Below are 12,677 nucleotides of genomic sequence, written 5' to 3' on the forward strand. Positions count from 1 at the left end.
CAAAATGGAAGAGTAGAAAAGCAATCAACTGAGCTATCCCAAGTTCTCCTCCAAATAACTTTGAAACAATTCCTCAAGTTGATTCTGGAGTATCAAAACCAAGGGGAAAAAATCCATGCAAAACAATTTTCCAGCCCCAGACAACTTCAAAAATTGGCAGGAAAGAACTCTCCTCAATGCAGTGCTCAAAGAGGTCTTGAGCATTGGGGAGACCACCCCCAATAAGCCAGCATCAGGCCTTGAAGCAGTTCCTTTAGTAGCTGCAGCAACTTCAGGAACTCTCAGTCTATGTTCTGTGGGGGTTAGGGGTTGAACAAGTGGTTGAAAGGTGATTGCAGGGAAATCTTTGCTGGCACTGGGGTGAAAGCCTTGTTTTATTGCTCATATTCAGTTTTTTGGTCACAACCCCAGAGCCTAAAGCAATGATAGCACTTGGAGCCTCAAGAGAATAAGGAATTTGACCTTAATTCCAAGACAGAGGGGAGTACATGCAATTTGCTCCTGCAAAAGAGTGGGAGCCCTGGTCACAGTCCCAGAATCAGGAGAAGTACAAACACTGATGGCTATAGTTCATTAATATCATTAAAAATGATATTTTATCTTTTTATCTTTTTTCATTTTTTAAATTTTGTTTTATTGTTTCGTGGTGTCTCATTGGAATCATTAGCTTCCACTTGCACAATTTTAATTTTTAAGGAATTATTAATAAATAATAATTAAAGACCATAGACCTAACAACTGAGAAGAAATAATTTAAAATTCTTGAACTACCTGAAGGTCATGATGAAAGAAAGAGCCTAGACCACGTGTTTTAAGAAATTGTAAAGAAAAATTTCCCTGGTGATATTTTAGCTCGAGGATAAAAATAGAAACTGAAAGAATTCATTGATCACCTACTAAAATAGATCCCAAAATGAAAACTCCAGGGAATAAAATAGCCAAATTTTAGAGCTCTCAGGTCAATAAGAAAAATATTGCAACCATCCAGACAGAAACAATTCAAATGTTGGGGAACCACATTCAGGATCACATAAGATTTATATTAAAAATTAAAGGACTTGTAATATGATTTTCTAGAAAGTAAAGGAATTAAGATTATAATCAAGAATAATCTAACCAGCCAAATGAAATATAATTCTTTGCAGAAGAAAAAAAAATGGATATTTAATAAAAAGAGGGTTTTCAAGTATTTCTGACGAAAAGACTAGGACTGGACAGAAAAGGTGACTTTCAAATATCAGACTCAAGAAAAGCATAAATAAGTAAACATGAAAGAAAAATAATGAAATCAATAAAGTTACATTATTACCAAAAATAATGGTAATTTTATCCTAAGAATTCTATCACTTTTAGATCAGTTAGAAGGAGTATAGTAGATAGTAGATAGTTAGAAGGAGTATAGTATAGTTTGGGGGAGGGGAACAGCACAAACTTGAAACTTAACCCATTGGAAATGATTAAAGAGGGAATAATATACACATTCACTTTGGCATAGAAATATATCTTATCCTACAGGGAAGCAGAAATGAAAGATGGTAAGAGAATGGGAAGAATGTTGATAGAATAGAGGACAAATTAAGAGAGGTAGTGATCAGAATCAAAACAGACTTTTGAAAAGGGACACAATAAAAGAAAAGAGACAAGAAGAAATGAGGGGAAAATAGGATGGAGGGCAACACAGTTAATAATCATAACGCGATTGTTAATGGGGTAAGTTTACCCATGAAACAGAAGTGGATAGCAAAATGAATTAAAAACTGGAATCCAAAAGTGTTCTTTACAAGAAACATATATTTTTTGAAGAAAAAAAGATAAGTAACTAAGGGGATTAGAGCAGAATTTATCATGCTTCAGCTGAGGAAAAAAAAAGCAGGGGTAGCAATTATGATCTCAAATAAAACAAAACCAAAAAATAGTCCTAAATAAAAGAAATAAACAAGTAAACTACATTATGTATGTACAACAGACAATGAAGTAATATCAATGATAAAGATGCACAGACCAAATATAATAGCATTCAAATTCTCAAAAGAAAGCTTAAATGAGTTATAGAAAGAAATAGATAGTAAAACTGTGCTAGGTGGGGAACATCAACTTTCCCACCTCCTAACTAAATCAATTTAATCATAAAATAAACAAGAAAAAAGTTAAAGAGATGAATAAAAATGTAGAAAATTTTGATATGATAAACCTCTGGGGGAGAAAAAAATGAGTAAGAATAAAAAGAAGTATACCTTTTTATCAACTGTATATAGCATTTTCACAAAAATTAACCATGTATTAGGGCATGAAAACTTCACAGCAAAATACAGGAAAATCAAATGTATCCAATTCAGATCATAATGTGAAAAAAATTGCATTCAATGAAGTGCCATGGAAATATAGATTAAAAATCAATTGGAACTAAACAATCTAATTGTGAATAATGACCGACTCAAGGAACAAATCATAGAAAAAAATCAATTATTTTATAAATAGAATGACAGCAATGAGACATGTCAAAATTTATAGCATGCAACCAAAACAACATTTAGGGGAACTTCTATATCTCTAAATGCTTAAATGAAAAAAATAGAGAAAGAGCAGATCAGTGAATTGGTTACATAACTTAAAAAAAAAAAAAAAAAACTAGAACAAGAACAAATTAAAAACCTTAATTAAATACCATATTGAAAATTAACAAAATCCCACCGAATTAAGAAGTAAAGCTAGAAGGCAGCTTTACAAAAAAAAAAAAAAACCTAATGAAATACTTTCATTTATTTGATTTTTTTTAAAAGAAAGAAGAAAACCACATTGCCAGTATCAAAAATGAAATTCATCACCAATGAAGAAATTAAAGCAATTATTATGAGCTATTCTAGCCTAAATTACATGATAATAAACCTGTCAATTTAAGTGAAATGGATGACTATTTACAAAAATATGAATTGTACACATTAATAAAAAAGGAAGTAGAATATTTAAATAAACCTACCTTAGAAAAAGAAATTGAATAAGCTACAAATGAGATCTCTTTTAAAAAAAAAAAAACCAGTAATAGATGGATTCATAAGTGAATTGTGTCATTTAAAGAACAATTACTTGCAGTGCTATATAAGTGAAGTCCCACTAAATTCTTTTTATGTGACACAAACCAAAAAGAACAGAAACAGAAAAAAAAAAACCTACATAGACCAAATTGCCAAGTGAATATTGAACCAAAAATATTAAACAAAATACTAGCAAAGAAAGAAATTTGTCACAAGAATCATACATATGAGGACCTCTGATTTATATCAGAATACAGGGCTGATTCAGGGCTGGGCATAATTAATTATTTCAATAATAATTGAACAGAATTTATATGGTAATTCAATAGTTGCAAAAAAAGCTTTTGACAAAATATAACACTCATCCCTATTTAAAAAAAAAAAAACCCGAGAGAAAACATAGGAATAAGTGGGGTTTTATTTTTTTTTCTTTTTTAAAACAAATTCAATAATTTTTTTTTATAATTACATGTGAAAATTTTAACATTCTTTCCCCCCCTGAGGCAATTGGGGTTAAGTGACTTGCCCAGGGTCACACAATTAGGAAGTGTTAAGTGTATGAGACCATATTTAAACTCATATCTTCTTGACTTCAGGGCTGGTGCTCTATCTGATGCACCACTTCATTGCCCCAACTTTCTTTTTTAAAATGGTCAGTCTTAATTTCTCTCCCTCCATCCTCCATCCTGCCTTATTGAGAAAAGAAGCAATTTTATATAGATTATAAATGTGCAGTCATACAAAGCATGTTTCCATATATGTTTTAAAAACATATGTTATGTTGTAAAAAAAAAAACAGATTGCCCCTCCTCAAAAAATAAACTAACAACAACCAAAAATAATAAATAGTTTTTAAAAGTATGCTTTGTTCTGTTTTCAGACTCCATCAATTCTTTCTCTGAGGACTGGCAAGACTTACATGAACTGATGCTGAGTGAAGTGAGCAGGACCAGGAGATCATTATAAAACTCAACAACAATACTGTATGAAGATATATTCTGATGGAAGTGGATCTCTTTGATAAAGAGTGCTAATTCAGTTTCAACTGATCAGGGATGGATAGAAGCAGCTACACTCAAAGAAAGAACACTGGAAAATGAATATAAACTGATGCATTTTTGTTTTTTCTTCCCGGGTTATTTATACCTTCTGAATTCAATTTTCCCTGTGCAACAAGAGAACTGTTCAGTTCTGCATACATATATTGTATTTAGGATATATACTGTAACCTATTTAACATGTAATGGACTTCTTGCCATCTGGGGGAGGAGGTGGAAGGAGGGAGGAGAAAAATCGGAACAGAAGTGAGTGCAAGGGATAATGTTGTAAAAAATTACCCTGGCATAAGTTCTGCCAATAAAAAGTTATTTTAAAAAAAAGAATTATTAGCTCTAAGAAGGCAGAAATGTTCTCTCTCTCTCTCTCTCTCTCTCTTTCTCTCTCTCTCTCTCTCTCTCTCTCTCTCTGGCTGAGGCAATTGGAGTTAAGTGACTTGCCCAGGGTCACACAGCTAGAAAGTGTTAAGTGTCTGAGATTAGATTTGAACTGACTTCAGGGCTGATGCTCCATCCACTGCACCACTTAGCTGCTCCCAGGAATGTTCTCTTGCAAGACTTTATATTCCCATACTTAACAAAGTGCCTTGAATATAGATGATACTCTATAAGTATTTATTGAATGAATAAATGAAAGCTACTATCTGGTATAGTGGAAAAAACAAAAAAAATTCTTTCTCTGGAGATGGATAGCATTCTTTATCAAGAATGGACTCAGATCATTGTAGTGCTGGAAATGGCTAAACCATTCACAACTCATTATTGCACAATTTGCTGATACTGTGTATAGCATTCTCATGGTTTTGCTCAGTTCATTTTCATCTGTTCATGTAAGTCCTTCTAGTTTTTGAGAGTACCCTGCTTATATTTTTTCTAGTACAATAGTATTCTATCACAATCATATACCACAACTTGTTTAGCTATTCTCCAACTGATGAGCATTCCCTCAATTTCCATCTTTGATACCACAAAAAGCTGCTATAAATAATTTTATACATATAGATCATTTTCATTTTTGTTTTTCATCACTTTGTGATATAGATCTAAAAGTGGTATTGTTCTGTCAACGAAGCCAAGATTAAAAGGAAAGCAGGAAACTAGGGAAAATACTTTAAAACAAGTTTCTCTGGTAAAACTCTCAGTTCTCAAATAAATATATGGAGAACCAAGTAAAATTCCCCAACTATAAATGGTCAAATGATATAAATAGGCAATCTTCAGATTAGGAAATCAAACCCATTTTTAATCATATACAAAAATGTTCTAAATTACTATAGATTAGAAAAATGCTAATTAAAACAACTCTGAGCTACTACCTATCACAATGGTTAATGTAACAGAAAAGGAAAATGACATGTTGGAGACAGAGGAAAAAATATGAATGATGTTCTTCTGGTGAAGTTGTGAACTGATCCAACCATTCTGGAGAGCAATTTAGAATGATGCCCAAAGGGTTAAAAAGCTATGCATTCCCTTAGATTCAGCAATACCACTACTGGATCTGTATTCCAGAGAGCGAGACCAAGAGCAAGAGCAAAGGAGGAAGGGAGAGGGGAGGGAGAGAAAGACTTATATGTACAAAAACTATGTATAACAACTTCTTTAGTGATGATAAAGAATTGGAAATCAAGGGGATAACAATCAATTGACAAGTGACTGTACGGGTTGTGGTATATGTTTATGATGGAATATGTTTGTGGTGGAATTGTGCTTTAAGAAATAATAAGTAGGATACTTTCAGAAAAACTTGGAGGAACTTGCATGAACAAATGCAAGGAGAAATGAGTAAAACCAGAAAAACACTATATACAGTAATAGCAGTATTGTGGAAAGATGAATTGTGAATGATAGCTATTCTCAGTAATGATCCTAGACCACTGTGAAGAACTTATGATGAAACATGCTTTCTGCCTCCAGAGAAAGAACAGGTAAGAGTCTGAATGCAGATTGAAACATACTTAAAAAACAAACAAACAAACAATTTTATTATTATTGGTTGATATTGGGGGCGTTTTTTGTTGTTTTGTTTTGGGGGTTTGGGTTTTTTGTTCTGTTTTGTTTTCTGGTTTGCATTTTTCATTTGCAACATGGCTCATATGAAAATGTCTCACATGGCTGCATATGTATAATGTATATCAAATTTCTTGCCTTCTCAGAGAAGGAAATGGAGAGAGGGAGAAAATGTGGAACTCATTTAAAAAAAAAAACGTTACAAATATTTGTTTATATGTGATTAAGAAAATAAAACAAAAATTAAATAAATTTTAAAAAGAAACCCTGGCTTAAGCACAATTTTCCCAAATCTGGGAAAGAAGTCAGAAACTGAATCTGAAGCCAATAGTGGAAAGTTGAATAACAAGACAAAGAACCTCTGGCCAAGTATTTTTATAATTTTGAAAACACTTTATACACATGATCATATCTGATCTTGGCAATAACTCAGGGGGGGACAGAGAAGGCAGAGGCTAGTATCATCATTTCCATTTTGCACACAAGAAAATTGAGAATCAGAGTCATGAAAGAACTTGTTCCAATTTCCCCTCCAATCCAGGAATGCAAGAAAGGCCAGAAACAAGGTTTTCATACTTTTTGTTCGGCTTTCTGCACTATGCCAGGAATCAGAGTAAGGAGATTTGACTGGCCATGACACGTTGCTTTTCCCGTATTTTACTCCCAGTGCCTTTTGCCCTGTAAATATCAGATTGTATGATTTGTGTCCCAGAGTGCAGTGGGACAGAAAAGTCTGGTCTTATTCCAGGAGTGTGGAAGTGACCATCTCATTGTACTCTGCCCTGAGTGAACCACACTTTTAATACTCCATTCAGCTCAAGTTCTATATTAGAGGAAGGATATTGATTAGGATGTCAAAGAACAGAGATTTCAAGTTGAGAGTGCCAGCAGTTGTGTAATATTTGTAGATGTTCTTAAAGCTATATATCTTGATATCCTTTCCTTCTTTTTCTTTCATTCTTCCACCATCATTATACAAACAGAAGGGAGGTACATTGGATTAAGGAGCATCCTGTATTTTTCTTTTAAAAATATTTATTTACTTTAACATTCATTTTTTAAAAATTGAATTCTGAATTCTTTCCCTCCTACCCCTGCTTCACTCATTGTGAAGACAAGAAATGTGATATCAATTACACATGTAAAATCATGTAAAACATTTTCAAATAAGCTATGTTGTCAAAAAAAGTAAACAAAAATAGAAGTGAAAAATTATACTTCAATCTGCCTCCAGACTTCATCAGTCCTTTCTCTGGAGGTGGACACCACTTTTTGTTATTAGTCCTTCAGAACCATCTTGGATCATGTAAGAATAGGTAAGTCATTCCAAGTTGATCATTGTACAATATTGCTGTGCATTTTGTATTTTTTCTATTTCATACATTTCAGGATGGCAAACTGGCACAGTGGTTAGAGTATCAGGTCTAGAATCAGGAAGTGTCATTTTCATGAATGAAAACCTCAGAAACTTAGCTACTGTGTGACCCTGGGCAAGTCACTTAATTAACCCTGTTTGCCTCAGTTTCCTCATCTGTAAAATGAGTTGGAAAAGGAAATGGTAAATCACTCTAGTATCTTTGCCAAGAAAACCCCAAATGTGGTCTTAAAGAGTAACAACTGAACAGCAACAATTTCCTCCATTGCATTGTGGTATAAGAATATCTGCTAGCTGTGCAGAGTATTTTTTCCCTTAAAAGATATTGGAATTGTCCTTGAAAGATAATGTAGCTTCCTGAGGGCCTAAAGAAAAAACTACTCAAGGAAGAATAAAGAACTTTACTCTTAAACTTGACTGGTGGACTAGCATGTCCAATACACAGGAAATATATAGGAGAAATTCATTAATTCACTTGGCTTAGCTTCCTGTCTCAATACACAGAGACAGGAAGCTAAGCCAAGTGAATTAATGAATTTCTCCTATATATTTCCTGTTTGTACAGAGTTCTTTACATGTTGTCTCTTCCGTAAGACAGTAAATTTTTTGAGAGTAATTATTGTTTTTTGCCTTTTATATCCCTATTACTTAGCACAGAGCTTCATCCACAGAAAGTACTTAATAAATGCCTATTAACTGACTGGTTCTGTCCTTGAGGAATATTCTTCCTATGCTATAGTTAAATAAACTTCCTTTGGCTAGCAGTTAGGTGATCTGTGGTTCTCTTTTTGGTCCAAGCTTGAACCAAACATTCAGTACTGAATGGATTAGAGTTGCCCTCCTCCATCATGATCAATACATGATCATAACCTATTGACCAACTTATTAGTGATAAGTGTCTCTGTACTTTTCTGAAACAGCACTTTAAAACAGGCACAAGTTCTCAGAAAAACCATACTCAAAACCTTTCTAATTATTAGAATCTACCATTATCCATTCAATTGGCCTAGACCTCATAATCCCAAGATTATCACTTTGCCTCAATGAAGTATCAGGGTAGAATTTTGTGGAAATAATAAAAATAGCAATATGGATCAAAAACTTTTCATTTAATGAATGAAATCATTTAAACAAAAGAGAACATCATTTCAAAAGTTTGGCTTTTTAGAATTTTATGAAAATTTTTAAAATTAAGTTTATTTAGTATTTAAGTTTTCCCCAGTTAACATGTAAAAAGAATTTTTAATATTCATTTTTAAAAGTTTGGGTTCCAAATTCTCTTCCTTTCTCCCTTCCCACCCTTCCCTCATTGAAAAGATAAGTAATTTGACACAGGTTAAACATGTGTAGTCATGCAAAATATTTTCTTAATAATCATGTTGTAACAGAAAACAGAAAACAACCCCCTCAAAAAATAACCTTAAGAAAAATAAAGAAGGTTTTAAAAGGATGATTCAATCTCTATTCCGATACCATCAGTTCTTTCTTTGGGGATAGATAGCATTTTTTTTTTTTACCAAAAGTCCTTGAGAGTTTTCTGGATCATTTTATGAAGACACAAAAAATACTGAAGAAAATAGCATTTTAAAAAACAGAATAGACCTCCTTTGCCATTTGGTCTATTCTGTTTTTTAAAATGCCATTTTCTTCAGTATTTTTTGTGTCTTCTTTAGCAAGCTATTGACTCTTTCTTCATGATTTTCTTGCATTACTCTCAGTTTCCTGCCCAGTTTTTCAGCTACCCCTCTTACTTAATTTTCAAAATCTTTTTTGAGATCTTTCATGGATTGGGAACAATTCATATTTTTCTGGGAGGCTTCAGATGTAAGAGCTTTGACTGTTTTCTTCTTCTAAGTGTTTTCTTCTTCTGATCTTCCTTATCACTATCATAACTATGTGTGATCAATTTTTTTTCTGTTGTTTACTCATGTTCCCAGCCTTTTATTTGACTTTTAACTCTTTGTTAAAGTTGGGTTCTGCTTCCAGAATGAAGGGTGCATTGTCCCAAATTTCAGAGGTAGTGTGCAGCTGGGGACCTGTAAATTTTCACTTCTTCCAAGGTGGAATGATCTAAGGAGAGGTATTTACTACTTTTCTAACCTGTGATCTGGTCATTAAGTTACTCATAGGCACTATTTTCTACCCTGAATCTGTGAAGAGGATCCCACTCCCCTACAGATGCAAACTCTGGTGTGTTGGTCCTCCTCCTTGACCTGACATTTCCACCTAGGGCTCCAACCCTGATCTGAGTATGGGCAAAGCAATGGATTCCTGCCTCAGAGCTAGTAAAGAGACACCTATGACTCCTTCTGACCAGTTGTTCTACTCTTTACCCATCGGTGGAGTGAGAGTTTTAGAAGCAGCTATAGCAACTGCTGATTTACTGACTCCCAAAGCTTACTCCTGGTTTGCTGGGGTCTTGGCTGTGCTGGTATGAGCTATGCTGAACTGTGCTCCATTCTCACTCTGTTGCAACAGAGTTTTCCTGCTGAACTTCTAAGTGAACTTGAGCCGAAAAATTGTTTCATTCCATCCTTTTGTAGGTTCTGTCACTAGAATTTAATTGGCAGGGATATTTGCATGGATTTGGGGGAGAGTTCAGAGAAGTCTCTCCTTTACTCCACTAGATCTAAATCCACCTTTATGAAATGTTTTTTTTGTTTGAACAATTTGAGATCTTAAATGAAATTTTAAAAGAAATCAATAATTAAAATAACTACAGTTTTGAGATAGAGTCAACTTTTATTTGTTTGTTCAATAAATGTTTGGTACTTTTGTGGTATGTCAAATGAAATAAAGAGATGCCACAAATGAAAGGAGAGGAAAATGAATGGCTACCATAAAATTTGGATTTTTTTTGTTATTGTTCAGAGGGATTCTGATTTGTAGAAATGAGAATATTAAGTTTTTAATTGTTTGGTTTTTAGAGCTAACAGCCAAAGAGACCCACACATGGGAGGGAGGCAGTGCTGAAGAGCTAGAAGATATATCTCTTACAGAAGGGACAGAAAAAGAAATTACTAACTAGAGCAATGTTTTCCAAGTATCCCTAAACATAGCAAACCTCATAAGATATTCCTGATCCTAAACATGTGAAAAGAAGTCTCACTGATCTCTAGGGCACACTGAGAAGCTTTTGCTGGATTCCATGACATAGAAAGATAAGTAATTGAGCTTCTCTTCTAATAGTCTATAGAATTTTTTCTGAATCCTTTAATGGGATGTGGTGCTCATTTTTGTACAGGGGCAGAGAATTATATTGCTACCTAATTCTCTCCTATTAATTACACTTAATATACTTGCTCTTGAAATGTTTGTTATTGCATGACCTAGTAGAAGGTAGTTTGAGATTCTGGGAAAAGCAGAATGGATTACCCCAAACAAGTATTTAGTATGGAGAAAGTACACTGGATTTCAAATCAGAAGAATTCTGTTTGAATTCTGTCCCTTCAAACAACAATTTCATTAAAATTTAGTTTCTCTTTGCCTTCTCCAAATCTAATAGTATTTCCATTATGCCATATTTTGCAATAAAGGAGAGGGAAGAAGAGAGAAGAAGAAAGAGGAAGGAAAAGAAAGAAAAGGATTTGCAGAAAAAGAAAAGAGAGAGAGGAAAGAAAGGAAAGAAAAGTAAGAGAGAGATACAGAGAGAGGTGGAGAGAGAGATGAAGGGAGGGAGGAAGGAAGGGAAAGAGAAGAGAAGAAATAGAGGAAGAGAAAAAGAGAAAAGAAGAGAGAGGGGGAAGAGAGAAAGAAATAGAGCTCAAATGCAGTAGAATTCCTTTAATCATGTTATAGAAATTTAGATACAACATGGATTAAATTAATTGCTGCCTCAATCCCACACTAAATTCAACACGTCAGCTACTATATGACTGGACTATAATGCATCAATCAATCAATCCCCTGCCCACTGTTATGAAACAATTTCTCTTATTGTCCACTTCTTAACAATAGCAAAGATTTGGTAACCTCTAATCATCTTCCTCACCCTCTTTATCCATTATTTAAATGTCATCACAAAAATAAAGGCTTTTTTTTGCTGTGTCATATGATGTTGGTTAATGGCCTAGGAAATAACAGGATGTGGTATATCATAACAAGACATATACTCTGCTGAGTCAGGATTTTTTTTTCAGTTTCTTCCTCTTTTGGTGACTGACACGTGCTCAAAAGATGCCTCACCTCTAACAATTATGAATGACTAAGTCATAATCTATAAACATCTCTATTGTTAATTCAGTGTCCTATCTTCCTCACTTCAGTCTTGAGTTCTCAATTTCTTTGACTAATTAAACATCTACAGCAACTTCAGTCTAGTCGCCTCAGAGAGTCCCTAACTGATTCTCTTTCTTTCAATTAACTCCTGTCATAAATCAGCTCTCCTTTTATTGAATTTTCTCCCTTATCTCCCCTAGCTATCCATTTTTTTAATTTAAGTGGCATAAAACTTCTGGGAATAATCAAGGAAGAGATTTGACCCCACATAATGACAGAACAATTATATTAAAAATGTCATTTTCCATAACCCAGTCTTCAATCCTTACCTATTCTATAGTCAAAAACTTTGTACTTCTCCCATCAACTATATTATAATTTATAGTATATTTATTTATGCATGTCTTATTTCTCAATAGATTATAACTCTTTGAAAGGAAGAGCTTTTTTCTTATTCATATTTGCATCCCTTAGTAGTCTCGCACAATGTTTTGTATGTAGTAGTAGTTTAAAAAAAGTTTGCTGAATTAAATTTTTGATTCAACACACACACACAAAAAGTAAGGTAGAGGATATACAAGGATTACAGAACAATGATCTTTGTCCTAAGGGGGGTAATAGAGGGGAACACAGATGATTAGAGTATACACTATAAATATATAAAATATATAAATATATGTGCATAAAAATTATAAAAACAAGGTGATGTATGGTGACAGGGTGAGTAGAAGTTGCTAATAGGTATAATTAGGCTTTGGACAGAAGTTGCATGTTAATTGGGACTTAAAGGACAACTGAAAAACTAACAACTGGGGGGAAAAAAGGAAGGACTTTCCAGATGTATAGAACTGCATTTTCTAGAAACTAGTGGTTTGTTGATATCAGAAAAAAATATGAAAGTATCTCATATAGTAATAATATGACAAAGTTAGAAAAATAGAGGGATATCAAATTGTGGAAGACTGAATGGCAGGAAGAAGGGTTTTA

The sequence above is a fragment of the Antechinus flavipes genome, chromosome 6, assembly GCF_016432865.1.
Source record: "Antechinus flavipes isolate AdamAnt ecotype Samford, QLD, Australia chromosome 6, AdamAnt_v2, whole genome shotgun sequence".
Classification (NCBI taxonomy): domain Eukaryota; kingdom Metazoa; phylum Chordata; class Mammalia; order Dasyuromorphia; family Dasyuridae; genus Antechinus; species Antechinus flavipes.